At 31.0% G+C, this 14,785-nt stretch overlaps 1 protein-coding gene across 1 annotated transcript in view; it reads right to left on the reverse strand.

The window, feature by feature from the left end:
• MS3_00004247 (uncharacterized protein) overlaps positions 1-9,875 on the reverse strand; it is a 230,582-nt gene extending 220,707 nt beyond the window's left edge. The window contains exon 1 of the mRNA XM_051212143.1: positions 9,569-9,875. The gene's annotated coding sequence lies outside the window, so the exon portion shown is untranslated. The remainder of the gene's footprint in view (positions 1-9,568) is intronic.
• Positions 9,876-14,785: the final 4,910 nt, after the last annotated feature.

The raw sequence follows: 14,785 nt of genomic DNA on the forward strand, positions 1-14,785 counted from the left end.
TCAATAGTTAAGATCATGAGTTAATTGAAGCTAGACCACCATAGAAAACCTGAAAACTATTAAAATTATTACAATCTCCACAAAACCGCTTCTGATACGAATCAATATATGCTCACTAGTAACTGACTCCAAGATGTATGTTCTAGACTTCTAGTGAGAAGCAGTGACTAGTGGAGTTTAACCGAGTTAGTTGTGAGATAGTAACTCACTGATGACAATGGTGAATGTGTCGCTCGATTTCGTGGATTAGTTGAAGTTAAACATTAACACCATTGGATACCGGCTCAGTGGTCTAATGTGTAAGCGCTCGAGCGCGAGTCTGATAGGTGCCGCTTTAGAATCTTGCGAGGCGGGATCTTGGACGCGCACTGCTGAGGAGTCCCAGTGTAGTGCTTCCACGTTTTTCATGGTGGTCTAGCGTCAATTGACTCATGATGTCAACTATTGAAATTATTTTATGGTAGTTTATGGATACTGAGTGTTATTAATTAGTTAAACTAACAGTTCCAGATAGAGTTCGGCTCTAATTTAAAGAATTAATTGTGATCGAAACTAGTTTAAGAAAATTGTATTTTTAATGTTTCAAAATTGATGATAACTTTTCTTAATATACTATTTTTTAGATGAAAGAACTTTAAAAGACGAGATATACTCGTTCAGTGTTCTGGTTTTGAAGGTCTAGGTTGGTCATAACGGTGGTCATACATGGGATCAAACTTAAGCCTTCTCAGGTTTTACGTTAGCAAGTTACGTCTCCCGAAATCAATAAACGAAAACCAGGTGTCTCATATTTCGAAGATTAGTCACTTCTTTATTTAGCTCTATCTATTAGACCGTAGAATATGGTTGACATTATGTTCCCTTTGCCTTTGTTTATAGAACTATCAGGTCAATTAATTTTCCGGTCATATACCTCGACAACAAAAATTGTTTTTATTTATTATATTGTGACATCAAAGGACCGGTCATAGTGCTCTTTGCTGTAGAATCTAAAAAGTAAACCTAGAACATTCTACAAGTGAGATTGAATTTAACTTTGTTTGGTATTAGGTACACATCAACTTCTGTAATCATGGTTTTGAAATACACTGTTATCAAGTGGAGAAAACATATTTACTTAGGAAACCTAAATGTTGCTGATCTTTACATTCAATATTTCAGTCTTAACAAAACCAATTTTAAAATATTGGTGATGAAATTATCACGTATTTGAGTGAATATCAACTTGATTTCTTTAACTGTAAGTCAAAAAATTTATTTCTACAGTTTAAAATGATTACACGCCTTTGAATCTTTGCTATAGTTCTTAAATATTTTCATAATAAAGCAGTATAATTGGCTAGTAACCAGAAGACAGTGATTCTGAGTATATGACCACAATTCCTGTTGTAAATAAAATTATGCACTGGGATTTTAGGCTTGCGAATAAAAAGCATTCACCAATAGACAAACGGCGCTCTAAAATGATGCAGTAAAATTATAAAACAAGGTCTGGAAAAATATGTGATTAATTCAAATAACTTGAGTATTGGGTAAATTAATGCAATAAAACACTTTTAATATCCAATGAATGGCAAATTAGATTTTTGATGTTCCTCAACTTAGTGTAAGATGCTTTTTTAGATTAAGGAAACAGTATTGTTGTTGCTCCATTCTGGTCAACAACAACCTAGAACCTCGTACGTACGTACATCAGTTTGAGTTGCCATACCACATTAGCACAGAGATGCAGTTGTCGATTCAAATACCGTAGTGGTGAAGGTAGTAGGAGTGTAATCAGTAATCGGGAAGATTAGGGTTCGGAGATGTTATTTAAAGAGTATAATACAGTGAAATAAATTTGGGAAGAGAAAAAAAGACAAAGAGGAATCAGGAGATTAGAATTTGGGAGGATACAAAGAATGGATGCACCCGCGCCACTGCAAACGATTTTGAGCCATGTCATTCAAGGTATCTAACCATCGATCGCTATCATCTCGTGGATTCCAATCAAGTAGTCTACACCTAACAACATGGCTCAATCCACTTGTCAGTGACTTCATGGACTTGTGCCATGTTTTGATCTGGCCGCCCCTAGCTTTCTCCCAACCTACTCCTACACCATAAAACATCGCATATCGGGGCAGTCGGTGGTTTAGCATACGTAACGCGAGTCCCATCCATCTCAACTGATGAAGTTTCACTACTTCATCGATTGATTTGTCACCCTTACTTAGTTCCCGTTTCCTAACAATTGCATTACTTACTCGGTGGTCCCAGGATATACGAGCAATGCTTCGAAGACATCTATGATCGAATACTAGTAACCTACGAATATCCGCCACTCTTACAGGCCATCAATCAGAAGAAGTATCTTATATGAAGTTGCAACACACTTATTGTAATTTTACTAATGTATCAGTTGCTTTTTTATTAATATCCAACTATGTTTGCAAAGAAAAACAATCATAATTACTATTTCAGTGTTTCTATGCACAGTTTTTGTTTTACAAAATAGAATCGATCACTGTATTTTTAGAAAAAAAGTTATAAATTTCCTGAAATCATATTCAAAATAGAACTTATGTGAATGACTCAATAAATAACTTATGTCAGTTAGTAATTTAAACCTCCTTAATCAAGTAGGTTATATAATAATGTAGACTAAATTTATTCAGGACTAAGTAAAAGTTAAATCACAAAAAGACATTACAAACAATAGTGTTTCGACGAAAATTTGTTTTAAGACTGAAGAAATGAACATACTTTGATTTAGCACCACAAATCACATATTCAAATCTAAGTTCAAATATCCGGACAGTTCAATTCGAAGATCTTATCTACGAATCACTTTGTCTAGTAACGAAAAACTTTAGAATTAAATTACATATGTAATGAATACCAGTCAACTATTCATTCAATTCATGGATACAAAGCTGAAAAATTAGCATTTTAAAAGTTAGGAATATGTGTAAATACTAAAATTTACTCAATAATAACCAAGAACTCCAAAAATATCTCTGCACAAAACACATTAATAGTGATTCATGCGAACTTAAAATAAACAAAGCCATGACGTTAGGAAACTTTTCAGACCTGAAACTGAAAAACATATAACTAAAATAACGAATGAACTACTTTAGAAAAACATTTTAAAATAGTTCTATGATTACATTCAAACGATTTGACAGACTGAAACATTGAGGTAAATACGATATAGCTTACATAATGCACATACTGTTTTGTCTCATAACTGGATACCTATACAATTCATTATACTCCATGAACCCAATTGATGACATTTATATAAGTTATTATATACAATGCATTAAAATATATTAATATAGTATCGTAAATTAAGCGAAACTTTTCTACTTGTTTAATCCTGAAATTTACTTGATCTAATTACCATACAATATAGACTCATTGTTGGGGATGTTAGATCCCTAGAACTCACTTGGTAAATACCTCTTTTTATAATTTTATTTCAAAAATTTGAATTCCTTGTTTTCGCGCCAAAAAGCGCTCATTTTTAATTTCATGGGTTCATTGTATCTTTTAGTATGCTATTTTGTAACGCTCCCCAAGGACAATTTTTTGCTGTATATATATGTTTGATTTGTGCCTGTGCATTTAGCTGCTTGCGGAATATATTTCCCTGTTTCGAAGTTGAACTTTTCTCTCTAGTTAGAAGGCCTGGGACACGTCAGAATAGTCAGCTTATTAATCTTTGATCACAGAGTCTTTGTTCCATTCTCAGACTAAGTGAACTCATTATCACTTCAAACATATCACTCATATAGACTTATATCTCTATTCTAACACTTTCATAATGTTAGTATTCATATAGAACAAACGAATTACCTTAAAGGTAACAAGATTAAATCAAAGTGCATTAAAAATCTACCAAGTGAAGCGAATGGTACTGGGTTTGAGTCTCAGAGTGAACATCAACTCTAAGATGTAGGTACATCCAGCTGGCGAGTCCCAAATAGGACGAAACGCGCATCCTAGATTCCATTGCTAGCCACTATCCATCAATGCTTACAAAAAGCTCGGCAATATCGAGGCATACGCACAGTATGCACATATGCCAATAACAAACTGATCCATTACAGTCTTAAACCTTAATGGGAAGATACAAGCCAAACAATACCAAGTGAATCTACCAAGTGATTATCAAATTAATCAATAATGAATTAATAATATGTCTAATATTTACTTGTAAACTGTTATACTCATATAGTTTTCTTTTTCTCACCATTTATTCCTTTTTAAGATTTATTCATAATGATAGATTAGATACATTTGAAAAACGAAATGAAGTAAGAAAAAGGATATAAAAAACATTCACATTTAAATGTCAATCGTGATTTAACTTTGTTCTCTTTTGTTTTTTTCTTTGAATTCGACGGTTTATTGTTTTGTTTAAAAGAATAAGGAAGAAAATATTATTACGAGTTTTTATTTTTTTTATTTTAAGAAAGTGTAGTTGTTTACTGTTTCCTTTTTTGAAAAATAAACAAACAAAAAGGTATTGTATTAAGTATAGATGATTCTGTCAAGTAAATTACAAAAGTATGAATGATATATTTGATTATTTAAAATCAATTAATGAGCTTTATATAAATATAATGAAAATAAATAAATAAATAAATACTGGATTGAATTAAGCTTCAAGAGAATCATTACAAATGAGATCAGCTTCATAGCAATTATTGTTTTTTGTTTTCACTATCATTTGCCTACACACACACACACACATACACATGTTAAAGATACAATAATGTCATTTCATCCTAACCGTAAAGTAATGACTGTTCCCACTTCAATAGTTTAATATATTTTATAAAGCTAACAGTAACTGTATTTTCAATAGTTGAAATCATGAGTCAATTGAAGCTAGAACACCATGGAAAACCTGGAAGCACTGAACGGCCGTTTCGTCCCAGTACGGTACTCCTCAGCAGTGCGCGTCCATGAACCCACCCCAGGTGGGATTCGAACTCAGGGCCTATCAGTCGGCTCAATAGTGGTTGACTTCAAGAGGCATTTCCTGGAGTTTTAGTGGGAAGCCGTGACCAGTGGAGTTCAATCAGGTCTGTTGTGAGATAGGAACTCACTGAAGACAATGGTGTACGTTGGCGCGATCTCTTGGATTGGTTGAAGTTAGACATTAACACCGCTGGACGCCGACCAGCTCAGTGGTCTCGAGGTTAAGTGCTCGCGCGCGAGACTGATTGGTCCTGGGTTCGAATCTCTCGAGGCGGGATCGTGGATGAGCAATGCTGAGAAGTCCCATACTACGACGAAACGGCCGTTCAGTGCTTCCAGGATTTCCACGGTGGTCTAGCTTCAATTTACCCAAGATTTCAACCAAGTCATTTTCATTTAGAAAAGAATACTATAACCGGTTTATATACACAAATACACGCACATCTGTAACCATAGTCACTTTAAAAGTCTAGAGTTCCATTATCTTTATCTGAATCAAATTTCATTTAGAGCTTAAATCAGAAAAAATATTGACATGAGCCATGGAAATGTCCAGTTTAAAAAGTCGCAAATATTTTGACAAATAACCATTCAAACTTTATATGTAAGCAGTTTTTTTCTGTAAGCTACTCTAACAATAAGAACTCTTTTGAAGACAGCAAGAACAAAGATTGGTGCAGAATAATAAGAATTCACTTTATTTCTTAAGGTTCTCATCAGCTACTTACAACCTAGAATATTTAAAATTCAACATTATTACAGATATTGACATACTTATACATAAGATGGTGAATAAAGATGAATAAATGTATCATGGTGTAGCGAAGATTCCGATAGAGTTAATGAGGTCATAAAATTTTGTCTCGAATAAATAAAGTTTGAGAGGGAAAGTTCCGGAACATTGAAATAGTGATTAGAACTCATGAAAATAGATTAATGGTCATAAAGAAAATATGAATTGAAATCAGCCAGTTATGTATGATGTAATTTAAACTTCAGAAAGAGTTGAAATAATGATGCAATAAATAAAGAAATAAATAAATAGAAATAAATGAATAAAAAGGGGGTGGGTTATTGTTACCAGGGTAAAGAAAGATTTATTACTGTCTCCATTTGTATACAAAAAGAGACAGTAATAAAGGGAACTATGTGTATGAAAGAACTCTTTTACATAAACGTAAATCAACAAACTATATATAATTTTAATATCATTTCTTTCTGAGTTAATAATTATAATCTATTACCTTTTTTTGTGTACTTGTTAAGCATTTCATTATAATCTTTCATAGTTAACTATGTGATTGAGATTTATATCATCTGAAAGATTTTCAACCCTACTTACTTTATTATCACATCTCCCCCCCACCTCATATTCATTAGAAGTACGATCTTGTTCAATAGTAAATAGACTTGTAAATTTGTGTATCTAAAAGCATAATCTTTTATTTTGAATGTAACAGAATCTACTCACTACTCAGTATTCTATTTATATTAGTGAATATAAAGATATTTTCTTTTTATTCATTTATACTAAATATTAGCTTATTTTTGATTTACCTACATGGGTCATACAAATGCCAGTAATAAAATAGAATAATAAATAATTAATTTACTCAATTGTCAAATTAGATTTATTTCTTTTTATTCTAATCAAACATTTGCTCACATATCTGAATTTGATATGGAAACTTGTTGTATTAATATGAGAATACATAATAAAATAGGTTAACTTTATAGTGAAATGGATTGTAGGATAAGATGGTTATTTTTAAAAGAACAGAAAATTTTTGTAAACATCATCAAATATTGATAAAGTCTTTTTATTAGTTGATAATAAAGAAAAGTTTCGTATCAGAAAGGGGTTTTGTGGAGATTTTTAGTAATTTCAATAGTTGGAATCATGAGTCAATTGAAGCTAGACCACCATGGAAAACCTGGAAGCAGTGAACGGCTGTTTCGTGCTAGTATGGGACTCCTCAGCCATTGAAAATCTTTGTATGTTTTATTGAACTAATTTTTCATTTTACATTAAACTGAACTGTATCTACCGTTCAATACACATATAAATTCGATTGTTCAGTTTCTATGACTTCTGTTTTCTCCTACATTAGTAAATCAGATGAAAAACTGATCTAATGTTTACCATTTAAGTAATATCGAGAATAAAAACAATATTATTAGTAAATAGCTTGACTATTTATAAATAAATCTATGAATATTAATGTAATTGTTTGAGAAATTCCTAACGTTTTCTTACATCAGTGAAGTAGCTATTAAAAAGTAGATTTCAGTCAGCCCTGTAATTCCTTTCAACTATGAATCTTAAAGATTAGTCTTAATACAGGTATTAAATTATTTTATAGTGTAGAACATAATTTCTTTGTTTTATAAACTGTTTAGTTTTAACTTAATATTATTTAACAAACATTTTATAATATGACCGCTTACCTACACTATAATTCAGCAAACAAAACATACCTCCAATGAAAGTTTGTCACTTAAACACTAGAACTAAGAGTTACAAATATTGTAAAGAAGAAAGATTGCAAAAATGCATCACAATTTATCAAGGTTAAAGAACCGGCATGAATTAGTTTGGTTCTAAATACAATTATTATTAGTTCAGTTTTACATAGACATTTATTATTATCAGTATCCTAATACATTTATCGGTTAATATAGTGCATAGGACTAGAAAAAGTAAAGTTTAATATCGATAGGCTACCTCATGAATACATAAGTTTAAGACAGAAATAAACCTCTTAAATAGTCCCTGTGTCGAAGGATCAAAATAAATGCTCTCGTGACTTGAATTCTAAAACTGTTTTTTCTTTCTGGAATCAGTCTCATTTTATATACAAAAATTATCAGGAAAACATCGGTGTATAAATTACTTCAAAGGTAAATTATTTTAAAAGAATCTTTATAACCTATTTTGAAAAAAGCATATAAACGTGATTTGAGTTTTAAGCTTAGTCGAACAAGATATTTCTCTAACGATACTCATGAATACAATGTGCATAAATCAGTTCCATATTATGAAAAGTTATGTAACATACAATAGTATTCAAATATACATAAGTAAACTTGTACTGTGGTAAAATGACAACTTATTCTACTGTAAATAATCTGTTGATATTATAAAAAGCTGAATGATTATTCATTATGGTTATAAAATTACAACCAGTATTGTTTTATTTCACAATAGGTATCATTATTGAATATGCCTAGTAACATTGACCTACTTCAACAGTACAATTTTAACTTCTTTAGTATTAAAGCTTGTGTTGATTAGTGTTTTCTCTTGCAGTAATATGATAATACTGTTGGATAACAGCTCTATTTTCGAATTCTAGTTGTTAACAAAATATAAGCTATTTCAATAGATGAAAAGATCTATTTGAAAAGTTCACTTTCAGTTTACGGTTCATTTGACTTTAATTGCTGAAATTAATCATGACAGATAATCAATATAAAAAAAGTTGAGCAATAAAACGTATACGTATATTCGTTAACTAGCTAGACAATTATTGTGTATTTAGATTTATGAGTCAATGTTAGCAACATATAACCTGACAGATATGAGGATTCTTTGCGAATTACCACAATGTACCAGCTAAGTGAAATGAAATTATTGAGACACACAACATAGTACAAGAAATGGCAATAGTATATGTGATGGCAGAAAAGAGTATAAATAGATCAAATGACTTAAGAATAAATTTTTGAAGTTTACAGTGTAAGATAATTTTCTTGTTCAGGACAATGAGTGACTTAATAGACGGTAATTAGGGATAAATAATACTTGTCTAACCAACTCAGTTGAAGATACATTGCTACATCAATTGACTTTTGCGTCTAAACTCAATATTCACTCACTCGATGGTCCAAACATACCTGTGCAATGATTTGAAGTCATCAGCGTATGAACATTTAGAAGTCTGTGTTTCACAATTATAAAGTAGAACAAAATGAACTTTTGCCCCGTGTATAGTTAAAAGCATAAATCTGCTCAATTATTGTTTTCATTAAGCCGTTTGTTTTCATGTATTTAAGTCTTGTAAGTAATCAGTTAAGGTGTGTACAATAGTTTCGCTAGAATTTCTAACATCACCACTTATTTTCACTATTAATCCCTCTTTTCTATAGAAATAACATTTGTGTTATATTTTGGTATGAGAAGATATTTTTCCACACAAAGTAAAGGTGAAAATACTACTAAGTAATACAATCAGTAAACGTACATAACACATAAAAAGTAAATGCTATTACCTCGCAAAAATCACAGTCTGAATTAAATGTCTACTAAAATAAAAAACAGATTGAAATGAATGTTCTACAAGACAAAGTTTCTATGGATGTTGAGTGTTCATTTGTTCTTAATAAGGAAAAAGGATAAATGAGCCAAAATGACTCTTTCTTTTAAAGAATACTAAAAACCTAACGTCGTTGTAAGTAGCTTGGTATTTTTCTTATATATCATATTAAATGAAATCACACTACATTAGAGTACCTTCATGTACGATACAATTGCCTTTTAAAAAAAATCACAAAATATAAGCTTATACCTGTCAACAAATAATTTCATACTTACCAAGATATTCTTCTTTGAAGTACTTATAATTCCGTCACAATCTTATTAAACAATATAAATGTTTTACAGCATACTGAATTAAATGATAATTGGCCTAATTTTTTTTTGAATAAGTAGTTATAGAATATAAAAATAATGCTTGACAGCTTCAATCAGGTCAATATAATTCAATAATATTCAGCGCAATAATCGTTGACATTATGGATAGTTTCTTTTTACCAATTTATTAATTCCATGCTTATGTTTACTTATATTAATAGTGATAATAATTTGTATCTATTTGAACTAGTCCTTCGTTTACTATGCTTACTTTATAACTAATATTAACTTCTAATATATATTATATATGTATATGATATCCTAGAAAATCATTTTAATTTTACCCCCAAAACTAATCTACTCAATTTTGATTGGTTGATTGAATTATAAAGAGAGAGAGAGAGAGAAAAAGAAGAAAAAAGAAACAACCACACCCTACTCAATATTACTGAGATTTAGATAGAAATTCTATTTATTGACTAAGCAATTGTTTTAGTGAAATTTTTTTGCTCTTTCTTCAGAATATTAGAATAAAAAAAATTATCATCAATTTCTATTGATAAAGCCTGTTATTATTCATGAGAATTAGTGTTTATCAACTTTTTTTGGAGGAAAAAACAAACAATTTTTATGATGACGTGCATTTTTTTTCTGAAGATTTGTTCGTTTAAATTATCAAACAAACAACAACAAAAATAGATGAAAACAAAGAAACACAATGGTATTGATATATATACATATAAATCTATGCGAATCTATACTAGAAAAACAATGTCATTCTTATACTTACTGCTTGGCGGCATATTTGAATATTTGGGCTACCTGTCCCTGCCATCTGGATATTTCAATAACTTATCTGATTTCTTATTTGTTTCAACACATCATTATGCCCATTAGTTGCATAACCTATTCAGGAGTGTTTGTGACAAGTTTACGACATTTCTCTGTACGACTTACACAATCGTCTAATCAGAGACAGTATGGTTGCTGATAATGTGAAACGAAAAGAATATATATTATTCAGATGTCGATTTCTAAACTGTTCATATCTAACTGGCGATCACTCAGTGTTTATCGTTAGTACCGACTAAGAAGTAAGAAAAGGAAACTTGTTGAAATACTTTGTGCTGAGAATTCTATATTGTCCCAAAAATATAATATTGAATAAAGTCAATAATAATAATCATACATAATAACAAACCAATAGTGATAACTTTATTTTAAATTAAGTTCACTTGTACTCAACTAGATAAACATGAATATAGAAAGTAAACTGGTAAATTGAATAGGTGTACTTCTAAGGGTTAACGGAGAAAAAACATGCTATTATACGTTATTATAGATGTAGAAGTAATGTCTAGTGAATAAGAAAAAGAGAATCCAGCAAATAAAATTTTCTTCTCGACGAAATCATTTACTTAAGCTGAACATTCGTATATATAATTATATGGAAAATGTATGTCTATAGGAGGATAGAAAAAGTTGCATCACCAAAATGGATTCGAGGATAAATAATAAATGAGGTGACGTACTAATCAAGGAATAAGGAAGAAAATGGTTTATCGGTCAGATAATAGTCCAATTGATGTCTAGTGTTCAATATCTAAGAAACATAACATTCATAAACATCGTTGAAATTAAAATTCAGTGGATCAGAGGTATAAATTTATACTTCGGGATTCGCAGCTTAATTAACCATAATGTGTGAAAAGTTTCTTATCTGTAAATCTACGTAAATGGCACCTATACAAGAAAAACAATTTTATTCTTATACTTACAGAATTTCATCGTTCTACATACTTCAAAGATGTTTTTAGTTCATTAGTTTTAAAACTATAACGTATAAAATTCAATGTTCGTAGTTAATTTTACTGTAATATTGTAGTTTTGCTTAATTTTGTGTGAATATAATGAACTTGTAATTACCATAGTTTTAAATGAAATGCCTTGTGTATATGTTGAAACTCAATAAACATTATCATGATTACTGAACAAATATATTTGTAATTTTATAGTTGAATTTATGAATCAATTGAAGCTAGATCACCATAAAAAACGTGGAAGCACTGGACGGCCGTTTCGTCCTATTGTGGGACTCCGAGAAGTGCGTATCCACTATCCCGCCCCGCAGGATTCAAACTCAGGACCTATCGGTATCGCACGCGAACGCTTAACGTCTGGGTCACTGAGCCGACATCCAATAGTGTTAACGTCTAACTTCAACCAATCCATTATATTGAGCCTTCGTCCACCATCGTCTTTTAGTGAGAAGCAGTGACCAGTGGAGTTCAACTGGGTGTGTTATGCGATAGAAACTCATTGAAGACAATGGTGGGCGGTGGCGCAATTCCATGGATTGCTTGAAGTTAGATATTAACACCGTTAGATGCCGGTTCAGTGGTCTAGAAGTTAGGTGTTCACGCACGAGATCGGTATGTCCCGGGATCGAATCCCGCAAGGCGAGATAGTGGGTACGCACTCATGGGAGTCCCATACTAAGACGGAACGGCCGTCTAGTGCTCCCAGATTTTCCATGGTGGTCTGGCTTCAATTGATTCATGAATTCAACTATAAAATTACTTAAATCTCCACAAAAACCCCTTTCGCAAATATATTTGTATTTAAATGTTTATTTGAGTATAATTAACAGTAAATCTCGACATACAATGTGAGAATCCAATCATACGTAAATAAATTGTCGTCAAAATGAAGAATAATAATAACATTTGAATGTAAATTCTAAGTGAAACTTATTATTACTGTGGTGTGTGCTACTTATATTGATATAAGTAGTATATGACGCGAGTCAGGAATGTAATGTCTGGCAGCAGAAGATCGGGGAGGATCAAGAAAGCAAGAGCGGGAATAGAATGCAATGCGTGTGAAAATGCAAGAACAATGAAGTCTGAGGCAATTTGAAATAATTGGTGGACATTTTTTCAAATTAACGACTTGATATATGGTTCACAGATTTTATTGACATGCTCTGTAATTCGATTGTCCCCACTACTACCACTAATACTACTGAATAAGTAACTATTTCTATCCAATTATAAACCATTTGATCTGAAGAGATAATATTTATTTAAGTTCCAGTAAATAATGAAATTGTTCGTTCAGGTATGATAATTGTTTGTATACACATTTTGAATCTATTTGTAGACTTACGATAAAGTAATAAACTGGAAAATCTTTTATGAGGCTATTCAAACTAAACATTTTGAAGTTCAAGACATACATTGCTTCACATACTGTTTAAAATTAAAACCACTCATTGAATTAACCTATACTCCATCGTATCTATTTTTTATCATCTAATTTAGGTGGATGAAATCAATTAATAGTAAATCGAGAAAGTTGGTTTTGTGACGGTATTAATCAGTAAAGTTTATCTAATATCCTTCATGAGACTGGAACCTGAGCCACTCAGTGTTACTGCTAAGCTATCTGAACTACACTTTTACAAACAAACCCCATTTGACTTGGAGCACGAATACATGACTTTCCGTTCATCAATACCAACTAAATAACATTAAATTATTGTGCACAAAATGTCAAATCAATTAGATCATTAACTATACTGTAACTAGATCAATAGAATTAGAACAATATCAAAGATTACAAAAGTATCATACTAGTTACTACTAATGATTAATTGATCAGATTCGTTTTTCTTATTACATTAATTAGAATTATTTTCTTGATTTATATTTTGAATTCAATCAATTAAAATTATGTTTAGTAAATGGAATAATTAGTTATTCTCCTGACAGTTATCTCATTTGCTTTAACCTTCATTTATATAACCTTGATACAATATAATTTTTCGTTTCCTTAATCTACTCTATTTATTTTTCCATTAAATCAATCTAACTATAACAACTTATGTATGATTTTATTATATTCCATTTAAAAACAAAGTTTTTCTATACTAGCTGAAATACAGGTGAAATAGATTTATAATAAACGATACGACAGAAATAAACGTTTCTCTACCTTTTTTTAAAATAGTTTTTAGAGGCATAAATCACTTTATTACTAACACGTCAAAATTGTTAAAAGAGGAAGTAGTAATGAATAATTTATATGCGTTTTTCGCTTTCTCTCTCTCTCTCCCTCTCTAACACACACACACAAACAAACAAACAAAACACAAAAAGATGTGTGAGCGTGTACGTTTATCAAGTTGAAATCAATGAAAATGAACTCAATTTTCTGATGAAAATCTAACAATAGTTAACAAGGGAAAAAAAGGAAAACTTACATTGAAGTCTACAAATCAAAAATTTATTAAATTTGAAAGCAAAAACAACAACAATAATAGTAATATTATTATTATTACTATTCAGTTATTGTTCAGTAATGCATGCAGTCTTAGTGCCAAGGTGAAATATTGTTTTGATTTATATTGACTCTAGAAACATACTAAACAATTCTCAAAGTAAGTCATTGACATTACTTGCAAAACAATTGAAAGAAAGAATATAAAAATTGTTTCCGATGTGATAAAATGATCTCTGTGTTATCGGTTTGTAATTAAACAGTTAGACCAAACAAAATATATTACGATTGTTAAATAAGTTTAATAAAATAAATGAAAATCAGTAATTAATTCTAGTTTAAATATGTCACATGTAAATTGATAATAAAATGTTATCAAGCATTTTGGCAAAGCAAGGGACGCATTCCTACAATTGAAGCACATATGGAACTCAAAATAATTTCAACCAATATCAGCGTCACAATCTTCAATATAAACGTCAAGACAGTTGGTTCTACTGTACGGAGCTGAAACTTGGAGAACTACTACAACCATCAAAAATTTACAAGTATTTATAAATAGTTGTCTACGCAAGATACTCAACATCGATTGGCCGGATACCATCAGCAACAGCCATCTGTGGGAGAGAACAAACCAGCTTCCATCTGAAGAGAAAATTAGGAAAAGACGATGGAAATGGATAGGATATACATTACACAAATCATCAAACTGCATCACGAGGCAAGCCCTAACTCAGAATCCTAAATGGAATAAAAAAAGAGCAAGGCCAATGAACACATTACTTTGGGAAATAGAATCAGATATGGAAAGAATGAATAGAAACTGCAAGCAGCTGTAAAGGATTGCTCAGGAGAGGGTTGGATGGAGAGTGCTGGTGAGCTGCCTATGCTCCTTCA

Source organism: Schistosoma haematobium, chromosome ZW (assembly GCF_000699445.3).
Source record: "Schistosoma haematobium chromosome ZW, whole genome shotgun sequence".
Classification (NCBI taxonomy): domain Eukaryota; kingdom Metazoa; phylum Platyhelminthes; class Trematoda; order Strigeidida; family Schistosomatidae; genus Schistosoma; species Schistosoma haematobium.